The following is an 8,646-nucleotide window of genomic DNA, read 5'->3' as shown; positions in this document are numbered from 1 at the left end:
TTGCCTAGAATAGGTTTTTCTGGTGTTCTTGGAGGAGAAAAACTCAAAAAGCAAAGCCAATTCTTATTTTCATATCTCTAAGAAGAAAATGGTTCCCTTGAGTGGGACTACTCCTATCTTAAGAGGGGCTGAATGTCAGTGAAAGGCAATTGTGGTTTCTCTGCTTTGTTCCAATTCATTTTAATAAGAAAGGCACATAATTGATGGGGTTTTTAGCTCTGTGCTAAGTATATTAATAGTTAGCACCTTTGAGTGCTTAAGTGCCAGCACTGAAGTATTATCTTTTTTTTTTGAGGTAAAATTATGTAACATTATATGTGTCAGGTGTACAGCATTATGATTTGACGTCTGTGTGCATCCCACGGTAATCATCACCAAAAGTCTAGTCACCGTTCATCACCATACACTTGGTCCCCTTTACTCATTTCCTCACCGGCAGTCCCCTTCCCCTCTGGTAACCACCAGTGTGTTCTCTGTGTCTATGAGTTTCGTTTTGTTTTTCTGTTTTTTAGATATATATGAGTGAAATCATATAGTTTCTGTCTTTCACCCTCTGATTTATTTCACTTAACATAATACCTTCATAATACCTTCCAACCACATTGTTGCAAATGCAAGACTTCATTCTTTTTATGGCCAACTAGTATTCCATTGTGTATAAATACATCTTCTTTATCCATTTATCCATCAATGGACCTACACACAATATTGTATTTAACCTCAAGCTGAGCCTGTGAGCTAGGTTTTTTATCCCCATTTGACAGCTGATGAACCCAAAGTCACTCATCCAAGGCTTACAGACCTGGTAACTAGCGAAGCTGGGATTTCAGTTAGGTCTGACTCCAAAGTCACTGCTTTCTACCGCAGTGTTGAAGGTAAACAAATGTTTCAGTGTGGTATCTATCTGTATTCCAGGAATGAATAACTCTATTGGCAAGTCAGAATACAGGAGTGAAAAGTAAAGACTAAAGAAGACACGGTGGCTGAGCATCAAATAAGTGGAAGAGTCCTTGCTGTAGGAGCTCAGAGGGGGGAGAGGTCAAGGAGGGCCTAGTCACAGCATTTCAGGAAATTCTTCCAGACAGAAGTGGGTCTTGGGCTTGAGTTTGGATTTGAATGGACACTTTCTTACCTTTCTCACATAACTGGCTTCTTACTTTACATAGCTGTATGTATCAATATATCTAAGTGTTTGCCTGTGTTAGCTACAGTGTTCTAATAAAACAGGCAATTTAGTAACAATGTAAACATATAGAATTGCACATTTTAATAAGCAACAGGAAAAGATCAGTATCTATTTTGGTTTCTTTAAAGCAGGGGTTGCCAGACTTTTGCCCAGGGGCTGAGTCTGGCATGCCACCTATTTTTATATGGCCCACTAGCTAACAATGGTTTATACATTTTTAAATGGTTGAAGAAAAATCAAAATAATAATATTTTGTGACATGTGAGAATTACATGAAATTCAACTTTCAGTGTCTGTAAATAAAGTTTTATTGGAACACAGCCATGCCCATTCACTTATTTTTGTCTATGGCTGCTAGAATGGCAGAGTTGAGTAGTTGCAACAGAGACTGTATGGCTTGCAAAGCCTAAAATTTTTACTATCTGGCCCTTTACAGAAAAAGTTAGCCGACCCCTGTCACAGAGTCAGACCTGTTCAAAATGCTCCCCATCAGCCCCAATAAATATATTTTTTGGAGAAAATAGAAAAATATAGAAAAAGAACTATGCATCTGCCAGTCAGAATTGACTGTTGTTAATTAACCTTGTGTCATTTGCTTCAAATCCATTTACCAGTAAAAGGCATAAAACTTAACATTCCTTATGCTCCCCATCTCTATTCTTCCTTCTCTTTGTGGCAGGCTGTCATTTGCACTCATCCTCTTTGACTTTTAAAACCCTTGTATGTAAGCTTTGGTCTGTGAACAGTATAGACTGTATTCTGCAACTTGCTCTTTTACTCAGCATTTTGTTTGGGGCTCTCCCCATGTCTGTACAAACAGATATGATGCATTCACTTAAACTATTGCACCATATCCCATCAAATGGCTATAACACGTTTCATTGATCCATTCCCCTGATGAACATTTAAGACAGTTGTTCCCAGGTTTTTACTATTACCAACACATGCTTGCATGTTGAAAAACATCAGAAGGGGCGGTCATGTTAGCGGAACACTCTGAATTGCTTGTGAGCGCCCCTGCAGCATGAAAGGGACTTTGAACCTTTAATTAATTTGGCCCTTGACTCAGGACTGAGCTTTGCAACCATCCAAGGACTGCGGCGTTAGGCAGCCCTTGTGAGGTCTTCTTTCGCCCCTCCTCGGAGTGCTGTTACCCAGCTGGGACACTAAACACACTCTAAGGGCTCCAGCAAAGTAGGGCGGCAAAGGGGTAGAATGTTTGGGAAGAACATGATGTATGTCACAAAAAGCATCTAAGTAGTCTTCAGGAAAGCCAGAACTTCATTGGGTTTCCTGTAGTTTGGTACATCCGGGTGGAGGGGGGTGGGAAAGGAACACAGTTCCCAGCCTTTAGGGCGAGCCCCGAACAGCGGTCTATGGGGAGGCAGGTGCGGAAGGGGGTTTCCGCGAATGGGTGGTGACCCAAAATCCAGGCCGCATCCATCGCCGGGCGCCTGGTGCAAGGGCAGCAGCCGGGACACGGGAGCCGAGCCTCGAGGCGGGGCCCCGGGTGACTCGCAGGCTTGGGAGGGGCAGCAGCCGGGAGACGGGAGCCGGGCCTCGAGGCGGGGCTACGGGTGACTCGCAGGCTTGGGGAACTTCCCGCAGCTCAGACGCCGCCCTGCAGTCCCTGCATTTGACTAAACAAAGCGAGCGCAGCCGGCGCGTCCGGCCTGCCCGAGGGTGCCCCGGCCGCTGCGGGGAGAACCGGGGCAGGTGACGCCGCGGGCGGGGGCAAAGTTGCAGCGCAGCCTCCCGCGCTCCTGCGGCCCGGCAAGGTCTCTGTCCTCCTCGCGGGTCCGCGACCTCTTCCGACCCCCCTCCCGTTCCGGCCTCACTTCCCTCCCCTCCGCCTTCTCCTCCCCTTTCTTCTCCCTTCTCTCCGCCGCGCCGCTACTTTCGTCTCCGCCGCTCCCGCCTCCCTGCCCTCCCCAGCGCGGGGCCGAGCCCTCGGGGGCGCGCGGCGGGCGCGGGCGGCTCCGTGCCGGGGTTCCCAGCGGCCGCAGCCAATCTTTGCGCAGCCCGCGGCAGCGTTGCGCCCGAGCCCGGACCCCGCGGCTCCCCCCGCCCCCGCCCCCGCCCCCCGCGCGCCCGCCGGGGCCGCGGAGAGGAGCGCGCGGCCGCGCCGAGCCCAGCGGAGCCGAGCCGGGGGCGCAGAGCGCGGGAGGCGGCGGCGGCGGCGGCGTGGAGCCCAGGTGAGCTGGCGGGAGCTGGGCCGCGGACGGGGGAAGCAGCCGCTGCAGCCCCGGCGCCCTCGCCCTCTCAGGGTGCGGAACCACGGCCAGGATTGCAGACAAAGCCCTGAGGCCGGCTCCAGGTTCCCAACACCTAGGGGACCCCACGTGCGCCGCCCCACGCCCTGCCACGTGGGGACGCGGCCCCCGGCGCCCCTTCCCCCGCGTCCTCGGGGCACCGGGGGCCTGGGGGTGGCCCCCTCGGCTGGGCCGCGCCCGGCCCGGGGTGGCAGGGGCGATCCCGGAGTTTGGAACCATTGTCACCGGGGGCCGGGGCAGTCAAGGATCTTGGAGGCGGCCTAGGCCCACCCCCTCGCGTTTGACAGGTGGGGAAAGCTAGGGCGCGCAGGCGAGGAGAGGGCCAACGGACTTTGCGCACCCCTGTCCCCGCTCCCCTCTTGTCTTGGGGGCACACCTGGGCCGTGGGGGGTTGGACACCTGGCGGCAGGACCCTAGACCAGCAGCTGTGGGACCGGGGTCCCTTAGCCTCGCCTCAGTCGGCCCTCTGCCCCCGCCCCCTTCTCTCAACCGGAACCTCACAGGCTTGGTCCTTTTGACCTAAATTCACCTCGGGGCCGCTGCCTACTGTGAACGCGGAGAGCTGCCTTCACCGGCACCCTCCGCCTGACTCTTGGGCTCGCGGGGACGCTGGGCCCGGCCCCGCTCAGCGTTGGGTCTTGGTGCCTGGGGTGCCACCCGTTCCAGCCTTGAGCTTTTCCTGGCTTCCCCACCCCCTGCACTGACCAGTTTGGGAAGCGGGGTGTTTTCACAGCTCTGCCAGCGGCCCTGCTGCTCTCACTTGGCGCTGAAGAGGTTGCACCGAAGCCCCTCCTATCTCCCCGCGAAGGTTGGGGCAGAGGGATGGTGCCTGGTGGGCGGGGATCTCAGTGCCGTCAGTAAGAGGGGCACGCTGGCCTGGGGTGGGTCGTGCAGTGCCCACCTCCTTAGAGGCAGCTTTTACCTTCCTCAGTCTGGAAGTCCCACAGTCCTAGAGATAGAAACTTCTTGTGCCTTAGAGCTTTGCTGTCATTTACCACTCCCCCTCCCCTGGCTCTGCCCCCAGGAGAGAGAGTAAGACAGCTCTGTCCGGAAAGACTCCCTCGCTCCTAGGGGGAGGCAGGGGCAGCAACAAGAGTAGGCCTTTAGAGGAGATAGCCCCCCCCCCCCCAAACCACCTCACAAAAACATACACTTTAAGAATAAACAGTGTGCATGCTATGCAAAATGCAGCTTCATGGTGGGTCCTGTAACTTCTTTCCAGATTGCTGATCCGAAACTCTTCCTGTATAGAAAGCAGCCATTTGTAGGGAAAGCACACAATGTGTTTTTGTAATAAAAAGTAATAGCCATCATTTGATGGGCCCCTAACGGATAATAATAATAATGTTCATAACATTTATTGAGTTCTTACTGTGTGTTAGATATTGTGCTGTGTGTTGCAGGCATTATCCCATTTACTGCCTACCAAAATCCTGTGACACAGAGATTTTTATCTCCATCGGAGAAATGAGGAAATTGAGGCTAAAAACAATCCGGCCGTATTGCTAGGAGTTAGCCCATTTTATAGAAAGACTCAGAGAGGTTAAGTTACTTGTCCAGGGTCACACAGCCAACCCAGGCATGTCAGGTCTTAAAGCCTTTGCACTTTACCACCTGTTGTAGAGCAGAGGCCTTTGCAAGGCTGCCCTCAGGTTCTTGGGGAGCCCACAAATGTTTGCTAAAACAACCTAAGGAGCCATGGTGGTGCTGCTGATCGACTTGGGCTTGTGTTTGTTTCCAGGTTGTTAGTGGGCTGGTAGACAAATATATTCACTAATAACTATGCAGTAGTTCTCATCAGGGGTGGTTCCACCTTCCTGGTGAGCGTTTGGAGAAGTGTGGGGCGAATTTTGGTTGTCAAAATGATGCTGAGCACTCCTGACTTCTGGTAGGCAGGAGCTGGTGATGCCAGATATCCTGCAGGCAGGCCAGATTCACAGCAGGTGTGAAGAATTGCCCTGCCCTAAATGCCAGGAGTGCTCCTGTTGAGAAATACCAGGAGGAATAAGTGCTGTGGGAGTGAGGAAGCAAAGGGCAGTGGGGGTTCTGGAGAAATCCCTTCTGGCAGGTGTGAATCCTGGAGACTTCCTGAAGGAGGTATCGTTTGTACTGAATTTTGAAGGATGGGCTGAAAAGTGGAGATTGGCTGGGAGTAGGAGGGGAAAGAACTAGGACGGGATGACCTAGCAGAGGGAACTTTCTGGAGTGACCCGGAATGCCCTCCTTGAGAACTGCATCCAAGATGGGCTGGTGGGTGGGGAAGCACCTCTCTCAGGAGGAAGGGATGGGCTGGTGAGCCAGGCCAAGCCTGTTTTCAAGGCTTTTGGGCTCAGATTTTAACGTGGGCCGCAGAATCACCCTTACCCCATCATGAACCCATTTTATGGAAGGACTTGGAGAAACTAAATAGCTCATTCAGGATCACTTGTGACCTCCACAGCATGCCTTCTTCTGGTGGTTGTGGGAAGCATATGGTTCCCATTTCCTTTCCTGATCCCGGGGATTTTGGGCAAATGCTATTTCAGATTTTCCTTCTGGTCAGAGGGCCTTGTTTTGCTGTTTTTCGCAGATGTTTTGCTTTCCCAGTAGCTTCTCCTCTTTGGACTGGGTTAGAGAGCCCAGATGTGGGGTTCACTGGCTCCATGGTGCTGCAGTGGCCTTCAGCCTCACTTCTGTGCCTTCTTTCCTGGAAGACTGAGGAAATTGCATTTCCCTTTTGGAATTGACTTTTCTTCTTTCAGGCTGTGCTTGTTACAACTTTACTGACCTGTTAGTAATATGTGACCTTTTGTGTCTGGCTTTCATTGAGCATAATATTTTCAAGGTTCACCCATGTTGTAGAATATATCAGTGCTTCCTTTCTATGACTGAATAATATTCCCATGTATGGATACACCACATTTTGCTTATCCATTCATCTTTTGATGGACATTTGGGTTGTTTCTGCCATAAGAGCTTCTTAAGGCCACTTTGACCATTCCTTTGTCTCCACAGCCCCCAACTAATAAACCTCTGGGCACAAAACACTGTGTTGTCACTGAATTTGCAGGGAGAGGGTGATGGAAGGAAGGTTCTCCAAAATCAATTGGAGATGAGCTTCCTGGAACAAGGTTTTCGAGACTCCCTTAACGCCACTCCCACCTGCTCCTCCACGAGAATCCTAGCTTCCGTCTTAGCCCATCGCCTCTCAGGTCACCTCACAGGTATTACAAGTGTGATTTTCAGGGAGAGCCTGGATTTCATTCAGTTTCATTCTTTTTGGTCATGATTTGTTTAATGTAGGTCCCATGTGATTTTATTGGTATATGTTTTGTGAGACCTTTTTCCAGGTAAGTAAATCCATAAAGTAGAGAAGACCTCACCAGACAGTTGGTGCTTGAACCCTGTGGCCAGGCGTGGGGTCAACTCAGTCTCCTGATAGACTTGCCAGGAATGCCCACCAAGGACGTGGAAATGGAGCAGCGTGAAAACTGAGCTAGGGGGAAGTTCAGAAAATTCCAGCCCCTCAACCCCTCCCATTTGACGGCTGGGAAAAGTGGAGGGCAGAGAGGAAGGGAGAACATGGTCTTTTTAGAGAGAGCGTCGCCTATGAGCCATGTTGTGTGCTGGGCACTTTTATAGAAGACTCTACAGCTGCCCTTTAAGTAGGTTGCTGCAGCTTCATTTTACAGCTGAGAAAATCAAGACCCAAGTCCCCTGAGATCTGTATAGTTTCCTGACATATCTTCTAATCCTGAGCTCTGATGTCTCCCTCGGCCTCCTTATGATGCCAAACGATGCCCATTTTCTCATGGAGTGGAATCCACATTCTCCAGGAGGTTATGGTGTGGAAATAATTTCCAAATGCTTGTGCTCTCAGGAAAATACGATTTTGAATGATTATTTTTTTCTTTCTTCCCTGATTGGATCCCTTCCCTGATAAAACCAAAAAGAGGGGCATATTTAAAAGGAGGTGAGCGCTGTTAGACTTCATAGGGAAGACCTCTGGCTCTGGCATTCCCTGCTGGGGCATGCTGGTGACCAAAATGGTGAAGGAATTATTTTAGCTGCCAGTGTTTTCAGTTTCAGTCATGTGCGTAGTGTTGCTGCTGAATTTTCCCCCTCAATTATGAACCATTTTAAGGATAGAGAAAAAACCCAAAGTTTTGTTTTGTCTTGTTTTTGACTGGCTCATGGTTTTGGACGGCTGGAAGGAGAACCAGGAGGTGATGGAAACGGGACAGAGCAGGCCGCTGGCTCTGGAACCCTGATGATCTTTCACTGAACCCACACTTTTGGGAGGGGCTGGTGACAAGCCCTGCCCTGGGAACCGAGGAACACTGGAACTTGGTCCTTGTCCCTAAGGAGCTCCCAGGTGAGGGGTCTGGAACTGTTGGGGATCACTTTGGAAAAGATGAACAATTCTAGCATTTTTCCCTTTTGAAAAGGAGAGAAAGAAAATTGGAAGAGTTGTTGTGCCCTTACCCTCACCCCATCCTGAAAGCTGCTGAGCAACTATTTTTATGTTGTCCCTTTTTATCCCGTTGGCTTCTGTAAATAGTTGAGAGATGGTGGTTGCAGAGATAAAAATGCTAATTCCAACCTGGAGAGGAGCGACTGATGGTCCCCCAAGGAAATGGGGGGAGAGGCCAAGGTCTCGCCCCTCTGCTTGGGCATGAGGTAGGAAGTGAGTGGGAGTGGGTGGGGAAGGGACATTGTGGGAGGTGGCTGAGATAAGCCTCTGCTGGAGAAGTTTAAATGGGGAACCAGTGGTTTGGGTGGTGGGCAGGGTGTGGAGGAAAGGACACCTCCCTTATGGGTTTTTAAAGCTACTTTGGGATTTTGCCGTTAAGGCCTCTGGCAGAAAGAGATTTTATTTAGATTCTTCCCAGACAGTTCTCCTGCCCTCTGGGTACAGGTGTCGGGGACAGGGTTGGACCCCGAGAGCCAGCTCCCAGCCCCTCTTTGGCCCTGCCCGGGATTGCTTTGTGCTGGAGGCTGGGGAGGGAGGAGCTAGATTTAGCATCACCTCCAAACAGCAGGGAAGAAGGAGGAGAAGGGCTGTGAGTGGGCGAGGCCCGGATGCCTGTGGATTCCCAGTCGGCCCCCTCCCTCTCTGATTTGTCAAGCTACAGAATATTGGAGTCAAAGTCTTTTTCTTTTCATTAAAAATTGAAATTTCAGTTGTTTCCCAGCCTCTTCCTTAGG

General features: G+C 50.9%; 1 protein-coding gene across 7 annotated transcripts in view; it reads left to right on the top strand.

Annotated features, from left to right (window-relative positions):
* The first annotated feature begins 2,781 nt into the window (after nucleotides 1-2,781).
* Nucleotides 2,782-8,646, top strand: part of CAMKK2 (calcium/calmodulin dependent protein kinase kinase 2) — a 56,200-nt gene continuing 50,335 nt past the window's right edge. For 5 of the 7 annotated variants that reach the window (XM_082355951.1, XM_082355952.1, XM_082355949.1 and 2 more), the window contains exon 1: nucleotides 3,260-3,381. The gene's annotated coding sequence lies outside the window, so the exon portion shown is untranslated. Of the gene's footprint in view, nucleotides 2,965-3,259; nucleotides 3,382-3,580; nucleotides 7,814-8,646 lie in introns of those variants that run through there. The other 2 variants (XM_082355946.1, XM_082355947.1) reach the window with 2 other exon arrangements.

Source organism: Balaenoptera borealis (genome assembly GCF_965194805.1).
Source record: "Balaenoptera borealis genome assembly, chromosome: 14".
NCBI lineage: Eukaryota > Metazoa > Chordata > Mammalia > Artiodactyla > Balaenopteridae > Balaenoptera > Balaenoptera borealis.
The sequence above is the reverse complement of the archived record's forward strand: the minus strand, read 5'-3'. Positions and strand labels throughout refer to the sequence as shown.